The sequence below is a fragment of the Amblyomma americanum genome, chromosome 9 (genome assembly GCF_052857255.1).
Source record: "Amblyomma americanum isolate KBUSLIRL-KWMA chromosome 9, ASM5285725v1, whole genome shotgun sequence".
NCBI lineage: Eukaryota > Metazoa > Arthropoda > Arachnida > Ixodida > Ixodidae > Amblyomma > Amblyomma americanum.
Window position 1 is genome coordinate 138054546 of NC_135505.1, and position 15714 is coordinate 138070259.

The window sequence follows — 15714 nt, forward strand, 5'->3', positions numbered from 1 at the left end:
TTGACAACTCGCACTTGGTCTGACAACAGTGTTGCCACAATCTAGTGCTACCGCTAACATTTTCATCTCTATGGCCTACAACTCTTTCTGAATTCAATCTCAAGTCTATTTGTTAGCCTCCAAGTTTCAAGACGTGGCTTTTCCTTTGAGCAATATTTTTAAGCTGCTTCAAAACAAATATGCCCACTGAGTTCACTAGAGGCAATTCGTAATCTCCTGATAATTTCTTTCTCAAGGTCCAGCTCTCCGAATTCTACTTCGCTAGCATAAGCTCCCTTATCTTTTCCAATGTTGCTCTACTTATCAAGGCTGTCGGTACCTTTCGAGACAATTGAACCTCACTTTTGGTTCCTGATTACTCTTTTTTTTTGCCCGCAGTTCTTCGTCACCTTTGGCCCTCAAACATACACTACAATTCATCCTCTGAAGTCCCATACCACATCAACAAACCCGAAGTATTTTCTGTCTGTCATCCAAGGCTTGTATTTCGCTTCTGCAAACTCTCCTTGCTTCCTGCTGCTTTTAGGTTTCCTCCATAATTTTGTGTTTGCTCAATCCTGGCCTTGGTACATTTTCTTCTGATGCTTACCTTCGAATTATTGGCTATAGGTATGATGGTTCTGCTGCCTCTACGTTCTCTGCGAGGTTGGAGAGCTTTGTGCTTGTTTTTTCTCTTTATAGGTATCTTTCTTTTCTCGGGGTTGCTTATTCTCTAGCCACACTCGTTCCTGCTTTTCATTTGCTCCCTTCTTTATTATTATAGTAAGTTCATATCACACAAACCAACACCACGTACTCTGCCATGTGGCAGATCTCTGTAAGAGTATATGTGCGTATTCCCTACCCCTTCATATGCTTCATCAGTCCTCGTGACTGCTGTGATATCTAATGTAATACCTGATATCTCCACAAAGAGTGCAGCTGGTACAGCTAGGTCTAGAGATTTTTAGCGCCCTTCACTGTGTCACAGTTCTGGTCATGATTTGTTCTTTAACTGCTGGAGATAACGAATAAAACATGAATTTCAGCTTTGTTTATGACCATATTCACTGGTTAAGAAAGAAGAATTCTGATACATGAGGCATTCTTTGAAGAAAAAAGATTTTTAGTGTTCTTTTCAGAATAGCATTTATACCGAAAATGGGCGCCGTACATAATGTGCTTACATTTGCGAAGGAAAAATAAGAAAGCAGGCATATGTGAGCGGTGTCTAAACATCCAAGTACGTTCGCTCCTTCAGCACAAATCAAGCTACAATCTGTATGCTTGCCTGCCAGAATATTTACTAAGGTTTCACGGCTTGATCCTCGAGGATTAACGGCATTCCCAGAACGCAATATCCACTGTTTCCAGTTTCGTCCTGAGAAAGTGTGTTAATCCTCCTAGGCCCAGTGAAGCTAAGAAATACTTGGCTCTCTTGTTACATTCTGCCAGAGTCAAAAGTTATTAGCGAAAACTTTATTATATAATGTAGTGCATTTTTACGATTTGTATCTATATTTAATTCCAACCAAAGTTTAGGGCTGCAAAGTAGGTGACTGTAGTGGCGTCCAGTAAGACATCGTAAGGGACTGATGTCAGATTCTTTTCATGAATGCAATTCTGTAAAGAAACAATGAACAACTTGTTTATGATAAGAGGCCATAAATAAACGCAGTCTCCGAAATTCATGATCAATTTAGAAGCCTATAATCTAGCTAAAACCTGTTTTCTATAGCCCTGAAATTCAGTTTAGGTCAGGTGTGTTGAAGGTAGTTCTACATGTCAGACAACCAACTCAAACTTTGACCTCCCGACATCCTCTCAAAAGACAAGCAAAAAGTACGCATTCACCACGCTAAGGTTCTAATTCCCTGATGTTAAAGATATTGGTCATTTTTTATTGCATCAATGTGAATTCATTTATTTTTAATTGCCCTTAGATTGTGAACTAAAGTGAATAGTTTCGTTTCCCATACCAATCTTTTAGACCCCAAAACCTTGTCCATAAGAATTTCTCAAGATTGGAAAAAGAAGAACTAAACAAAGTTTCGGAATAAAGCAGGCCAGTGGGGTAACATTAGCAAAAATATTGAATTATTTGAAGCTTTAACTGGAAGACAGCTATTCTACTTTATTCGTTGATGACCAACCTATATAGCGTCGCGGCAATAAATGCCACCTAAAATAAAATACAGCAAAAGTATTCAACAGAAGCAATATGCTGGGCTTAGCTAAGCAAAACGAACCAATTCTACAGAAATGATGGCATTATGAAATATCTGGCTTTTTTTAATGGAACTGGTGTCAAAAGAAAGATTCAGAGAGTCGGCGATTCGAAGTGAGAATGGGTGGTTTAAATAAACGGTGCAACTGTCATCTGGCAAGCAGACGCGATAGCGAAAGTTGGTCACAATTCATAGAGCAGACATTGCAGCAAATCCTAGGACAAAACAGGAAATGAAATGTCTGGCGTGATCCCATCGTTGTTCCGGCTGTTATGTGGGTGGGTAAATAGAAACTTCCGCCAGTAACAGGTTCAACTCCCTACAGCGGATGCACCAGAGCACAAGATTTCTGAAAGGAGACATCTCAACTGTTTGAACTAGACAGTTCAAAGCAATTTTACAACTTGTCTACTTACCAAAACTTTATGAAGTTTCTCACCAAGGGAATAAGACAGTCCCACTTCCGAGTACAGGATTCCAGTCTGTCCAAATATAATCAGGTACGAATACATTGCACCCTGAAGACATCTCTACGTGCTCAATAGTCACATTTTGGTAAAATTAAATTCCCCAAGTGATCAAAGCCAAGCTGCTGCATATTCTCATTCTAGAGAAAGCGCGAGCATCACTGCAATATATTCACCTTAAATTAAACCATGACCGAAGTTAGCCCTACTCATTTCAATGGAATCTGTTCCCATCTGCCGGCAACCCATCAGTGCAGTCGTAAGGAAGTCGCAGGGATGAACTAAGGCGCAGTCTTTTTGAAAAACAGTGCCTTCGGCACAATAGACAACTCCAACTATATATGCACTTCTCATACCGCAAAATATTTGTGTTCCTTGTTATGCACACCAAACGCAGCCAGTTATTTTGTTCTTGAAATATTTAAGAAGAGGCTATCGATTTCTGTTCTGCCAGAATGAATAGCCTGAAGTCGACTTTCTGGAGGTTCAGGTAGAATTGTTTATCCTTCGTGTTATTGTCATTTCAGTTCGGTCTTACATTAGTCGGCTTCATTAGGCGCCAGTCAACATGTATATCTGATTAATTATAATACAGTATAAAGCTGCATACCCGGCCACTTAAAGTGCCGCATTTCTTTAATAATTGCTTGTTACAACAGCTTCACCATGCTCACATTATCTCTTCTATGTGGAAATCATTAAGGTGCAATACTCCGAACTGCACACTTCATGATGCGCAACCAACCAACGTGTCCAGTTAAAAACACATCAACATTACATCTGTAAATAGATTCTTTAGTTCGTACTAAGCGAAGTCAGTCCCTTGCTCTGATATTGAGCCTCAAAATGACACTCCAGTTGGCGAACGCAACCCAGAGCTAAGAAGACCTTGAAAGACGCATAAAAAGCAATTACCGCATCAACAAGAACAAATAAAAATAATTACCCTGTTTATCACGTGTGTCTGAAGGCAGTCGTTCATCTGAAATGCAAAAGCAAAGCTTGAAGCGAGTGCTGTGAAATTTCACTTTCCGGTGGACACGCTCACAAGTATGGAAGCGCGTTTTTAGCTACACCTCTACACGGAGTCCTTCGCATCATTATTTAGCCATGCACGTTTTCGCACTCATGTGAACGTTACAGTCCGAGGTTCGCATCAGCTTCACTCTGTAATAGAAGATGCTTTATTAACATGCGGACGTTTCTTTCCATGATTATCTCGCAAGAAAATAGTTCTACCTGATTACTAAACGATAAACGAAGTGGTGATACTGTTTAACAAATATGGAAGTCAAAATGGCGTATACTGATATCAAAACACCAAACTGATGCATGCTCTATTTGAGCATCTGAAACTCGACCTTACAAACCACTCGTACAAAACGCTGATAAATTCGCAGGAACAAATGAGCTTGCTTATCGAAGCTTCATGACTCAGTATTTACGAAGTATGGTATGGCATGGTACGTTTTGGTATGCTATGCTATAGTATGCCAGATTTAACGTCCCTTACCTGCATATATTGGAGGAATCACTGGAGGACTCCGGTTAATTTCGGCAATCCTTGGTTTCATTTCGCTCCCATTGTGTAGCCGCCGCGTGTCCGGGATTCGATCCCGTGACATAGAGGTGAGCGGCCTAAAGCCATATACGCTGAGCTATCAGATTGAGATGTTTTTAATGAACGGCGGCCTTACACACGGCTGGATCCACCGCGTTTCCTACGCACTTCGCGGACTCGGAGGCCCGCTTGCACAAAGGAAATAATAGCACTGTCCAGTTCCCATTCTAACATTATTCGCGGTCGAGATCATCTTTGGGATTTGAATAAAGGAGAAGTACATAACTGGCTAATCAGTTCAGTAGACACCTGGGTCCGTATTCCGAGTTTGTGTCATAACAAGAAACGTCTTAATCTGGCGCAACGGGCACACCTGATTGGTCGAGACGCCGGAAGCGGATGTGGTGGTTCGGATGCAGCGAAAAGGTTCGAAGAAACCGGACGGCGACGTCAAACACATAGCGTACGCAGCAGATGCAGAGCCTCTCGCTTCGAAGTGAACTCGTCGATGTTACTGCGTTTTTCGGCCCATGATTTGGTTTTAAACAGGGTACAGGACTTTCGCTTCGTCTTGTCCTGCCTATAACAAATTGAATAAACGATAAATTCGACTTGTTTTTTTTTTTGTTGGACAATTCGGTAGCTTCTAGGCCTAACGAGCACCCGTTTGTTGCAGAAATTGTTCTCTTTACTCAAACGGGATGGCGCCACTATCACCGAGTTAACTCGTCTGCGTATGTTGAATGATGTAACATAAAGCAGAATGACCCGCAAAATGCTTGCGTTTACTGCACGAAAACGTGCATTTCCTTTTCTAGTGTAGAGCTCTCTATTTGCTCTTGAAGTGTCCTGCATCACGATCGTGTGTAATGTCTGTCAGCGTGGAACCACTCACGTGCTCAGACGGTCAGTCGCAGGTGACGCGCTGCTACACCGGAGCGTTTGACATGCCCGAGGTGGTGTTTTATGTCCCTTACGGTTCTCGATAGCCGCAGTAGTGTGGCTCTGCATCACTGAGCTCGCGAGTTAGCTTGCAAGTTAGATTTAAGGCGTTAGTAGGCATGCGTGCGCTTCGTACCATGGCGAACCTATGAATGCTTCGTCTGCGAAGTCTCCCAACAGATATATCAAGGAAAACACAGTAAGATTTTTTAGCTCATCCCTTTAATTTATTGGCACTGCCTGCATATAAAGAATGAACAAAGGTAAATTACCGTCTGCACAACCATCCGATCACAGCACCAATTTACATTCAGTGATGTTGCAGACGGCAAGTCGTCACGGCACCTTGGTTGAGCCCGGCAGCGAACCGCGCACTGTGCTGCGAGTTAGTGCATGCTACTAATTTTCCTCCCCGTTCCTTTTTCCTCAAGATAAGTGTAAAACGCCATGTTGTGCGAACAAGCTAGCTGCTTTTTATTTACCATCGGCGATGGACGGCTGTAGAGGCCGCCTTCTGTCACTGAAAAGCCATGCGTGGTTGCGTAAAACTTTTCTTCTTTAATCACACCTCCGGCTTTTACAGTGCAGAAAAGAGTGCCTGAACTATATCGTTTGTATTTGCTGAAGTCAATTGGATAAATAAAGCAGCTTTGATATTACTCCTTTACAGTGGAATCCTCTGCGCAACCAAACTTGTGGCTTAATGTTTCTTCTGTCGCAATGGTCGCGTTTTTTTTTTCTCGGCAAAGAGCAAAAGCACCGCAGGACATTTCGCTGCGGTAACCGCCACACGTTGACATCCTACCACCGCTCACAGTTGCAACCGAGCCGACATCCGCTTCCGGTTTTTTTTACCAATCAGGTGATGCCGCTGCGGTAGATTAGGACGCTTTTTGTTATGACACAAACTGGGAATACGGCCCCTGAACCGCGCAGTGAGAAAAAAAAATACGAGGAAGTTAAAACATGGCTGCCGTGGCAGGGACTGAAATAGCGTTGCTTACGGGTGGAGTTCAGGGCTCGACTGTGAACGAGAAAGTGCTGTTCACGACTAGAGACGCATGACTGATGTAGAGCGTTGTGAAACTGCACGGACCGGAGCAACAGCACACAGAGAGAAGTATCCCTTTTCATCTCCTGCTTCATGCATTTTCCCGCTATCATTCATGAGAATCAGCCGACGCCATTGGCTGGAGGGGGTCCTATGACGGGGAAAAGACGTTTGTTTCATGAGTTGCATCCCCATATATATAGCTTCTTCAACACCCAAGATATCGGCGATTAAGATGATTCTTCTCCTCGCCCCTTCAACTCGTACCCGCGTACTTGCCAGAAATAAAACTAAAGAAATGGCTCGGGATAGCTCCTTCGGCGCCCCATCTACCCCTTGCCACCCACGGTACCTTGGCACGCCGAATTAAAAAGCTCACCCACATTACCCGTTTACGTCATCGGGGTATACGGACTGGTAAGATCGCATGGCGGGGTGCTGGCCTAATGCGTTGCAAGCTACTGCGAGCAGCAATTCTTAAAATTTATGTTTAAAATGTAGTGAACGTGTAGAGCTTTTCAATTTCTCTCGAATATTCACAAATACCTCTTTTATAGATCTGTGGCCCGGGAATATGACCGTCAAAATCACTGCAGGGACTCCTTATTGCTAAATACTTAAAATGCCTTTGAGATGTGCCAAAGAGAGTTGTCTATTACTTTGTAACACTGATTTATGGATTCTTTCTTAATACAACTTAACGACTCACTAAGCCCCGTCCCGAAAAAACACAGCGATGCCTTCGAGGAAGCGCACTCCTTCCAGCTTCTACACATTTCAAGCCTAAGGGAGGTGCCCCAATGTATGAAGTTAACTGTATATCTAATTTCAGTTTCAGCTGCCCACCCAATCCAACAAAGTTGTTTTGTTCTAATTATCTAACAATCAATCAACTGTATGTAACAATCGTATACTTGCCAACTTAGTTGTTTTCTCTGGTATTGTCTCCTTGCAGACGTTCAGCATCTGACAAAAGGCATGCAGGAACTGGAGAAAAAAACGTTTGGGGCCACATTAATTGACTTTCGCCTAACTGTTCTAATTCTGCACCATGTTGCTTAGGACTGCGTACACTTTTCTTTTGCTATAAACTATTTGTGCACCTGTCTATGCAGCATGTTATTACCATCTTTTTTCATGCCGAAATTCAAACAGGAGTACGACGTTAAACAACATTCAGTTCCGTTTCAAGAAATTGCAATCTTTTACCGTAGAGCTGCCATTGGATTATACAGGTAAGAGGAAATAATTCGACTTGTTAAAAAGCAAACCAATTTACATGTAACTGGTTCGAGCTAACAGAGCAAGTTAAACTTATCAGTTGAAGGCTGCCTAATGTTTTTATTTGTCCATTCGACTTGTAAGAAACAATTCTCACAGTTATCAAGAAATTCGGGAGCTGCTGAAGACCACCCTTTCGTAGAAGTCGCCTAAATAACGCCACTATCCCATGCACCATCATGGTCATCATTCAATGAACAACGTCTACACAGCAGTACAAAGAATCCTGCTATTTATCTGCAATGAACCCAATATAAATTTAGCAGTAGAGTGTCGTTTTTGTGCGTTCTTTGTTTATCGTGAGCAGATAGATCTGCAACGATAGTGAGCACCAAGGGGAGTTGCTACTATATTTGAGATTCTTGTAGGTTGTTTAGGCGCCTTATCTCGAAAGTTTGCTCTCTCCAACAAATTGGGCGTGGCTGATAACGGGCGGAATTCTTGTCCCAACAACCATCCCATGCACTTGCACAGCTACCGAATTCTTTCTGTTTGTGGGCTCAAATTAGCCTAAAAAATGTTTTGAGCTTTGCGCCAGCAGGTAGAGTCACTTGTACAGTGACTCTAGCCTCCGGCGGAACCATGGCGCCATCTACACGCGCAGCGCTGAGCGTTTTCTAAATAGTGAGGGTGGAGGCAGATAGTGATCCTGGAAGTCACACCCTTCCACCCTAGCGACGCTGCAGGCGAGAGTTCTGTTTGGCCGAGGCGAGACTTTTTCGAAGAAAAGTCTCAAGAAAATGCTACGCTGGAACTGCAAAGCATATGAAGCTTACACCTGCTCCCGACCCCGAGAAAGAGAGCATTTTCACGCGAGTAACTTTAAAAGTCCCGTTACACAGAAAATCCGGCGTCAGTGTTGTCTGCTTTGTAACCGAAAAATCACGAGCATGGCTCTGGCAGGTGTCCACGGAGCAACCTAAGAGGCCGGCGGGTCACCTAGGTCACGTGACCTTGCGGCGTCATCAAAACTAGCCCACCGGATACTGAGCATACTGCCCACCGTGGCAGGCGCCAGTTAAATTAATTATCGGTCACTCGAGAAGAGTAACCTGGGTCGGACAACGCCCCCTACTGGTAGCACCTGCCATCGCAGTGCAGTGGAGCATCGCTTAACCGCCGCACCACTGCGACAGGAGGAGTATGAGGACTCCCTGGGATCTGCAAATGAAGTAGAGAATGGTCTTCTGCATATATTCGAATTAACCCGTCACGCTGTCGCGTCATGCCCTTAAGCCGCAGCCTAGCTGTCTCCTCCACTTTTTTTATTAAGTTACTCAGCGCGAATTTTCTTTAATTTCGCAGTTCTTGCTTTGATACTTCCTTAAAAATGCAGCGAGTTCTTGAATGCATTCGCATCACAAGATCAAGTAACGCTACGTCCGCTTATGTAATCATCCACTACGATCGCTTTTTGCCCGCTTTGCGAGCTTTTCGTTGCGTGATTCGAATTATCTTTTTGGCAGTGTTCAATTTTCTGCCGCCCAAAGGGCGTAAGCCATCCAGTCCAAAAAGTCAAGAGCAAGATTTGCAGTCATGCTCCATTCGTATAGTACCTTAGCATGAGTCCACTCACCTTTCGAAATTTCTCGGAAGGGAACCCCCTCGCCACCGCAACAAACTCTCCATGACAGTATTTCATCACGTCTCCAAACTGCGCCTTAGCTCTGAACAACCTCGGTCCGAGCGCTGTAACAGCAAAATCATTGAGCTTTTTTTTTTCTTCCGCATGGTCTACATCACCTTGGCGAATACTTACGCGGCAGTTTGGAGTCGCAAGCGAGCACATCCTGCCAAGCAAGAGCGATCAGCACTAAGCATAGCTTGCAGTTGGCTTGATGAAAAATGCGTCGAATAACGCCCATTCCTGTCCACGTGCGCTGCAGTTATGCCCGGGTGTCGGGAATGCTGGAAACGATGCACTGGTGCCTGCGCGAAGCAAAACCCCCCAGTCGAGAAGCAAGAACGATCTCAAGGGACCTTTCTGTCTCTTGGGACGAAAATTCCGGTACGTCTAACACCTTCATAGCAACCAGTTTAGAGCCGGGGTGATGGAATATTTATCCCCACACAAACGCCCAGAAATATAGCAGCTCGCACTACCCACTATGCTTTTTTTCCACAAGAACTACTCCGATTTGTTAGCGGCAGGAATCTACCTTTCGCGCGGTATACCATATGCTACATATGAGATAATCAGCAGTGTCTAAGATACCCTAAAGCGCACCTCTGCGTAACCCGATCAGCACCGCCATTTTCTTACAGTGATCACGTTGTCTATATCGTCAGGTCGAGTTTGAATATAGTGGCATAAAATTTTCTAACCCAATTTTCTGATCAATAAATGCTTGTTTTGCTGCCTCCCTAACGCCAGCTTCGCCAGAAAAGCTATAGACTAAATTTTTAGAAAGAACAAAAACTGAACGCAGTTTCCCTGATTGCCCCTTTAGAGGACTGGTGACTGTTCAAGACCGCCGGGCAGTCGCAAGTCTTTGGAACCAGAGCAGAGCAGACCCACACTCCGCTTAAGCCGTTTCAAAGGGCCTCCGGGCTGTACTTCGTGCGTATCCCGACGTTCTGACGCAATACCGGCTTCTTGTCGACAAACTAACGCACTGACGCAAACTGCTTGCGCTAAGGTCCCGGTCCGTGCTGTGCCACGGAAGATTAACGGTGGTAATTATTATCATTGACGTCGCTCCCTTCAGCTGTACTGCAAAAAGGCCGGACCTTTCGATTCACGCTTGGTGAATAGTTGGGCCACTTCGGTTAACCAAACAACCCAGACGAGTCCAAGATTTTCACCTTACCTTTCTGCAAGCTGGAAACCGTGGGCAATACTCTGGTGTGCGAGTCTCACAGCACTGTCGAACTTGTCCACAAGGATTTGGCACCAACGTTGTCGTTTTATGACTTGCAGCACCAGCTGTCTCGCTTTGCGGCTCTCCCTTAATCGTCACCCAAGTCACTCCTTGTTTTTGTGCTTTGTGCTGAGCCCAAAACGCATGACTCAAACACCTGGCCTGCCAATTCGCGGGCGCTTCTTTCAGTGTGACCACCTGACTAGTCGTCGACAATTCAGGGGCTCTTTTCCCATCCACGAATCAAATGGTGCAGTAAATGAACCAGGGCTTCCTCTCCGAACGCTCTCAGCGCGCGCCCTTCCACGCACAGTCTGTCCCCCACGTAGTCTGAACAAATACTGCACCCTAGAATGAAGGCGCTACCAGGTTGCCGAAACTGTGAAAAGAGGAAATGCCAAAAAAACGAGAGCGGAAAGCACGTTTTCTAACAGGTGTCCGCGCCCTTCTGACCGTCTCAACATTACTGTCGTTACATTCGGGCAGATATAATGTAATCTGCACCCCTTTGTTCGAATTATGTGTCTTTGCAACCGTTTGACATCTGATCTTGTGTGTTTCATCGGCACAACACGAATACAAACCAAACAGGCTTCGAGCACTTGCTGGCGGTTTCCCAAACTTTATTATTATCCTCTTGTTTTCAGTCATCTTTGCTTTCTGCTTCTGTATTAATCACTCGTCCACTAATATAATAGGTATTTGGCATGTTGGTGGGCACTTTACAATAAATACATGAACAAGCATTGTTGCCAAGAGTTAGCAATCTCCTTTTGTTGCGCACAACTAGCCAAGTTTGCGGAGCGTTTTAGTGGGTCGTACGGTGTGAATCACTGCTACGCAGCAGCAGTTTGGACAGAACCCAAGTAACACATGGTGTGGCTTGAAAGTTGAGTGATTGCTAAAATTTGTGAGAAACGGTAAAAAACAAGGGCCTTACTTTGCTATAACGTTAAAATAGGAACGTTGTCTAAGTCTTCATAAAAAATATTTTCACCACATAGCTAGCCACATGATAGGGTAACGCTTAATAAAAATATTACTGCAACTTTTTCCTTCTGTGAGAAATGCAACGTAATGAGGCCAACTATTTGAAAACATTTTCAAACTCAAATTGAACACCAGCTGAAAATACACTACAAAATACAAGAAAGGGCACAGGTTGAAAGCTAAACTTCCAAATTCCGTGTGGTAAGGAAACAAATCACCGACCAAACAAAGAGCATGGGCAAATAAATCTCTGAGCCCAGTACCACGCCGCAGTCATATGTTTGCTACACAGCCACCAATCAAAAACGCCAACTTCTTCATGGATAAGAAAAGTATATGCAATATGAAATATTGCTCATTGCAATATTTAACTTTGTAGGTACTCTATTACGGCCCATTCACGCCTGATCTACCTGCAGATAAATGAAATACTCTCAAAAAGTATCCAGCGGCCATAATTGCTGCAGTGACAAGGAATCTGTGCACCGTTTACGCCAGAAGGCAAAAATTTCGCTCATCCTCAGTAGAAAATATTTGCAGTTTTTTTTGAGGGGGAGAGGGGGAATAACTCTGAACACATAAATTTTCCATTGGTATTTTACTTAGCTTGATCTGACACGACCTATATTGTATGCAGCAGCTTTGACAAACATGTGGACCAGCTGACAGCCACAGGACACTCTAGAAGCTTGATAACTTTCAAGGGATGAAGCCTCAAAAATATTAATCTGGTAAAATTTTGGCATTTCTTTATTTGCTGTATATTTTATATGGTACTAAGAACTATCTTAGAACATGGCATGATCGTTGTTTTTTCTGGTCAGTAACAGACTTTCTAGCGAGTGCTAACATATTGCTGCAATGTAAATAATGAAAAATGCCTGTGCTGTACAACATGCTGTTTGGCTTACGAAATACTCTACCTTGAAATTTAACACATACCTCTTACATGCGATAAAGTTAATATAAACGAAACTAACTAGCCTGCAAGAAAAAGAGACGCCAAGCCTCAGACGTCTGGAGATGCCCACCTCTCATGTCATTATAGTTTTTGGAGATGCTCTTTTTGGACTACATCTTAGTTACTGGGTGTGGAAAGACCAGATATGAAGCGGAACATCTACACACCTACTTTTTAAGCAACATCACAATGAGCAATGTGCCTTTGCTTTTCTTCTGTCCCAAAAAGGAGCTGTTTATTTTACCCTGCTGACCAGTAGAGAGTGGAGGAGAAAACGTTAAGGAGCTAATTGGAGCTTGACACGCCTCTCGCCCCTACACTGGAAAGCAGAAGGTAACAGGGCGTACGTAAAGGCTAACGAGAAAAAAACACGCTAAGTGTGAAGTCATTCAGTAACGTACCTTGCATTTATCACGGCAGTTACTCACTGCTTAGAACATTTATTACCCCATTAGCCATCCTGCAAGGTGAGTGTACAGTGATGCGTTTTGTTTGCACAGTCGCGCGCAAATGTGCAGACACCGTGTTCTTCTGCGTGCAAAGGCGTGCTTGGAAGAAGTGTCTGTGCAGACAGGCTGACATATTTGGTAAGGCACCGTAGGCATATCTTGAAAACAGGCGCTGCGCCGGGAGAAAGCGCTCGCACGTAGTTCTATCAGCTCGCATGGTCTCTCCGCTTTTACGCAGAGATGTGCATGGCACCACAGTACAATGATAATCATTAAACATGTGCCAACACAACAGTAATCTTCGTACCCAATAAATGCATAGTTTACAGTGCAACCAACATGTCAAAGTTGGTCCCCCATAACCACGTGCAGATCCAACAAGCTTGTAACAAACATTAGGCAGGTGTCTATCATGATAGAGCAGCAGTTCGTCAGGACTGTTGGCCATTGCTGAATATTTTGGCGCGAAAAACGAAATCAATCAGTCACCTAAACGTGCGTCGACAGTTACTCGCCAGTTTCTTACAGCCGCACCAAAGAGAGCAGCTTTTTCATCGTCTTCAAGTCTTCACTTTAGTGCAGAGGCGCCGGCATTGTAACGCACATTCTGCATGGTCGTTCTACTATGCATCCACGCCGCATGGCACAGCAAGCACGGTTGTACACTCCAATTCGGCGTACGGACTGCACATATACAAACTAACGAAAATACAACGAGCAGGACGCATGCAGAGAATATGGAAGGAACAAAAACTGTTGCAAATCTCCTGCACGAATGGTTCCAACGCGCAAGCGGGCTTGGCCAGCGCTCCGACTTCGCCATAGCCAAGCTGCAGCCCTGGTAGTAATCAACGTTCACGCAATGAAAAGAATAATTGCTATGTATCAAACCATTCAGGTTGTACGCTGGACAAGGTGCAGCAAAATAAATACATCTTTTATGCTTTTGTTGTTGTGCGCCTTTGCGACGTCTGCGCAGCGAGCATGGACGCGACTGCTCGAATCGCGCAATGAACGTGCCGTACAGCTCAGTAAACGGCGTGAGACGACCCTGCGCCTGAGAGGTTCCTTCCTCGGATATATTGATCCCAGACGAGGATAACTCCTCTTGTCAAAGCCTTGACAGCACCCTGACGCTTTCCCGTGCCTTGTTCACTCTGCGCGTGTTAAGAAACCGTATGCCTACTTTCTCTCTATACTATGCACTTCTTGTAGTTAAGTTGCCTTTTGAGTAAGCCCAAGGATTGCCTTACACGAGGAAGATAGCCGCATTTTGAACGGCGACTGTTGGCGCCAGTATGTGCAAGTGATAAATTACGCAAGAAATAAAGGTATTCGTACTAAAACCTATTTAAAGCTACTTCATGAGGATATAGTTGAAAATGTGCCGTTTTCTGGATGCAAGGGCTTAGCTGTGTATCATGACTCGTTTCTTTGCATCATGGCTACTTAACAGTTGCCATGAAACGAAGGCTTTTCAAAAGTGTTATCTGAAATAGGGGAGTATTTCCATTCTTACAATGTAAATGTTATTTGTTTAAACTTCAGTTAATTCCGGTTAAGATTATATTTTTTTCATATAACGAGCCTGAAATTCAAAATGTGCAGGTTGAACTTTTAACTTCTTTCCTCCCTTAAAAGCCTTAAAGCCTTAAAGCCAAATTCTTTACCTTGGCAACTGTCTCATAAAAGACCGGAGCTGACAAATGAATTTAGCAAAAGTGTCTTGCTGTGAATGCACCTATGAATACCTTAAGTCATTCAGGAACATGTATATCGACAAGACCTCTTAAATACATGATTGCTCGTATTGGTTCGTGGTACCTCACGATATATAGTTGCGTGCCTCCGCCATCACTTACTTGCATCTTGAGTTAAACAGATTAGTAAAATGCCCGCTATTAGTTTAAACCTCTTCTCAGCATAGGGTTCTGTACTTCAGTGCTGATTGATAAAGTACACTGATGTGTGAAACAGTTTCTTTCAGCTGAACTTCACATGATTTAAATTCTGCCAGAAAAAAGGCTGCAGCACGAAATTGCTTGCTACCTGTTTCATGCTCAGCGCATAACAGGCCGTGGTAAGGTATGAAAAAAAAATAGTGCATGTATACGCTCTGCTTGTACATTTTGTGTACCACCAAAACTATGATACGATTAACTAATTTCAAGTAAGAGACAGCACACGAGGCATTTTTGTATATTTTACAGCATGTTTTCTTCACGTTTTAATCTGGCCATTCTGCTCACGATTCAGTGAGTGCTGTATGTGCATAAATGCTATAGATAAATCATTTCCACCCATACAACCTGAACCTTTTATTGTCAGGCTGCTGTTCTGATGGGACAATTAAATAATTCGCACTCTTTACAGTGATGCCTTTCTGTTTTCAGTAAGCCTATTTCGTGTTTCCTTGCTTTTTCTAAGCTTTCTTGCTGCATGTGTGCATAGTCCTAAGTTGATTTATACATTTTTCAGTGTAAAGCAGGCATATGCAAGCATTAAATGTATGTTAGGCAGACATAGATGATCTTTCTCTGAGACTTTCTGTGCTGAAAATTTACTGCCAAATTGTTCTTGTGGCACTTCAATTTGGCCGCTCTGCAATGCTTGCTGCCTATGTCTTCCTGTTAATGTGGCCCAGGTCATTGAAAATTGGTGGACAAGCACCGGTGCCATTTATTGTGAGCAAAATTATCATGGACCTTGGCATTTGTGCCTAAACTTTAAGCGGAGCCATGCAATACAGCTTCAACATATTTTCAAATATCAAAACACGCGTGGTTTGACAGAGGTGCAAAAGAAAGTGAAATAAGGGGCGTTTTCTGCTGCCGGTTGCTGCTGTGAAGAGAACATGGCTGCTCGTGCTTTTTGAAAACGAGTGTCTCCGCAGACTCATGTTTCCACGCAACCGCTCTTGTGATCTCGCCTGCAGGTCCTATCA